This window comes from Coregonus clupeaformis, chromosome 23 (genome assembly GCF_020615455.1).
Source record: "Coregonus clupeaformis isolate EN_2021a chromosome 23, ASM2061545v1, whole genome shotgun sequence".
Classification (NCBI taxonomy): domain Eukaryota; kingdom Metazoa; phylum Chordata; class Actinopteri; order Salmoniformes; family Salmonidae; genus Coregonus; species Coregonus clupeaformis.
In genome coordinates, this window is record NC_059214.1 from 15,392,798 (window position 1) to 15,396,303 (window position 3,506).

The following is a 3,506-nucleotide window of genomic DNA, read 5'->3' on the forward strand; positions in this document are numbered from 1 at the left end:
AAGTTTACATACACTCAATTAGTATTTGGTAGCATTGCCTTTAAATTGTTTAACTTTGGTCAAACGTTTCGGGTAGCCTTCCACAAGCTTCCCACAATAAGTTGGGTGAATTTTGGCCCATTCCTCCTAACAGAGATGGTGTAACTGGAGTCAGGTTTGTAGGCCTCCTTGCTCGCACACAGTTTTTCAGTTCTGCCCACAAATATTCTATAGGATTGAGGTCAGGGCTTTGTGATGGCCACTCCAATACCTTGACTTTGTTGTCCTTAAGCCATTTTGCCACAACTTTGGAAGGATGCTTGGGGTCATTGTCCATTTGGAAGACCCATTTGCGACCAAGCTTTAACTTCCTGACTGATGTCTTGAGATGTTGCTTCAATATATCCACATAATTGTCCTTCCTCATGATGCCATCTATTCTGTGAAGTGCACCAGTCCCTCCTGCAGCAAAGCACCCCCACAGCATGATGATGCCACCCCTGTGCTTCACGGTTGGGATGGTGTTCTTCGGCTTGCAAGCAGCCCCCTTTCTCCTTCAAACACAACGATGGTCATTATGGCCAAACAGTTCTATTTCTGTTTAATCAGACCAGAGTACATTTCTCCAAAAAGTACGATCTTTGTCCCCATGTGCGGTTGCAAACCGTAGTCTGGCTTTTATGGTGGTTTTGGAGCAGTGGCTTCTTCCTTGCTGAGCAGCCTTTCAGGTTATGTCGATATAGGACTCATTTTACTGTAGATACTTTTGTACCTGTTTCCTCCAGCATCTTCACAAGGTCCTTTGCTGTTGTTCTGGGATTGATTTGCACTTTTCGCACCAAAGTACGTTCATCTCTAGGAGACAGAACAAGTCTCCTTCCTGAGCGGCTGCGTGGTCCCATGGTGTTTACACTATTGTTTGTACAGATGAACGTGGTACCTTCAGTCGTTTGGAAATTGCTCCCAAGGATGAACCAGACTTGTGGAGGTCTACGATTTTTTTTCTGAGGTCTTGGCTGATTTCTTTTGATTTCCCCATGAAGTCAAGCAAAGAGGCACTGAGTTTGAAGGTGTGCAAGTTCTCCCACTTAAAAAGATGAGAGGCCTGTAATTTTCATCATAGGTACACGTCAACTATGACAGACAAATTGAGAGAAAAAAATCCAGAAAATCACATTGTAGGATTTTTAATGAATTTATTTGCAAATTATGGTGGAAAATAAGTATTTGGTCACCTACAAACAAGCAAGATTTCTGGCTCTCACAGACCTGTAACTACTTCTTTAAGAGGCTCCTCTGTCCTCCACTCGTTACCTGTATTAATGGCACCTGTTTGAACTTGTTATCAGTATAAAAGACACCTGTCCACAACCTCAAACAGTCACACTCCAAACTCCACTATGGCCAAGACCAAAGAGCTGTCAATGGACACCAGAAACAAAATTGTAGACCTGCACCAGGCTGGGAAGACTGAATCTGCAATAGGTAAGCAGCTTGGTTTGAAGAAATCAACTGTGGGAGCAATTATTAGGAAATGGAAGACATACAAGACCACTGATAATCTCCCTCGAGGAGATCTCACCCCGTGGGGTCAAAATGATCACAAGAACGGTGAGCAAAAATCCCAGAGCCACACGGGGGACCTAGTGAAGGACCTGCAGAGAGCTGGGACCAAAGTAACAAAGCCTACCATCAGTAACACACTACGCCGCCAGGGACTCAAATCCTGCAGTGCCAGACGTGTCCCCTGCTTAAGCCAGTACATGTCCAGGCCCGTCTGAAGTTTGCTAGAGTGCATTCGGATGATCCAGAAGAGGATTGGGAGAATGTCATATGGTCAGATGAAACCAAAATATAACTTTTTGGTAAAAACTCAACTCGTCGTGTTTGGAGGACAAAGAATGCTGAGTTGCATCCAAAGAACACCATACATACTGTGAAGCATGGGGGTGGAAACATCATGCTTTGGGGCTGTTTTTCTGCAAAGGGACCAGGACGACTGATCCGTGTAAAGGAAAGAATGAATGGGGCCATGTATCGTGAGATTTTGAGTGAAAACCTCCTTCCATCAGCAAGGGCATTGAAGATGAAACGTGGCTGGGTCTTTCAGCATGACAATGATCCCAAACACACCGCCCGGGCAACGAAGGAGTGGCTTCGTAAGAAGCATTTCAAGGTCCTGGAGTGGCCTAGCCAGTCTCCAGATCTCAACCCCATAGAAAATCTTTGGAGGGAGTTGAAAGTCCATGTTGCCCAGCGACAGCCCCAAAACATCACTGCTCTAGAGGAGATCTGCATGGAGGAATGGGCCAAAATACCAGCAACAGTGTGTGAAAACCTTGTGAAGACTTACAGAAAAGTTTACCTGTGTCATTGCCAACAAAGGGTATATAACAAAGTATTGAGAAACTTTTGTTATTGACCAAATACTTATTTTCCACCATAATTTGCAAATAAATTCATTAAAAAATCCTACAATGTGATTTTCTGGAATCTCATTTTGTCTGTCATAGTTGACGTGTACCTATGATGAGAATTACAGGCCTCTCTCATCTTTTTAAGTGGGAGAACTTGCACAATTGGTGGCTGACTAAATACTTTTTTCCCCCAATGTATATATTCTTAAATTCCATTCCTTACTATATTTGTGTGTATAGGGTATATGTTGTGTTGTTAGATATTACTGCAAGAAGCACAAGCATTTCGCAACACCCGCAATAACATCTGCTAAACACGTGTATGTGACAAATACATTTTGGGTTAGGTTTGGGTGGCGGTCTGTGTATATTTGTAAACAACAGCTGGTGCACGAAATCTAATATTAAGTAAGTCTCAAGGTTTTGCTCGCCTGAGGTAGAGTATCTCATTATAAGCTGTAGACCACACTATTTACCAAGAGAGTTTATCTACATTTTTCGTAGCCGTTTACCACCACAAACTGATGCTGGCACTAAGACCGCACTCAATGAGCTGTATAAGGCCATAAGCAAACAGGAAAACGATCATCCAGAGGCGCCGCTCCTAGTGTCTGGGGACTTTAATGCAGGGAAACTTAAATCAATTTTACCTAATTTCTACCAGCATGTTAAATGTGCAACCAGAGAAAAAAAATACTCTAGACCACCTTTACTCCACACACAGAGACGCGTACAAAGTTCTCCCTCGCCCTCCATTTGGCAAATCTGACCATAACTCTATCCTCCTGATTCCTGCTTACAAGCAAAAACTAAAGCAGGAAGCACCAGTGACTCGGTCAATAAAGAAGTGGTCAGAAGACACAGATGCTAAGCTACAGGACTGTTTTGCTAGCACTGACTGGAATATGTTCCGGGATTCTTCCAATGGCATTGAGGAGTACACAATATCAGTCAGTGGCTTCATCAATAAGTGCATCGATGATGTCGTCCCCACAGTGACCGTACATACAGTGGGGAAAAAAAGTATTTAGTCAGCCACCAATTGTGCAAGTTCTCCTACTTAAAAAGATGGAGATGCCTGTATTTTTCATCATAGGTACACGTCAACTA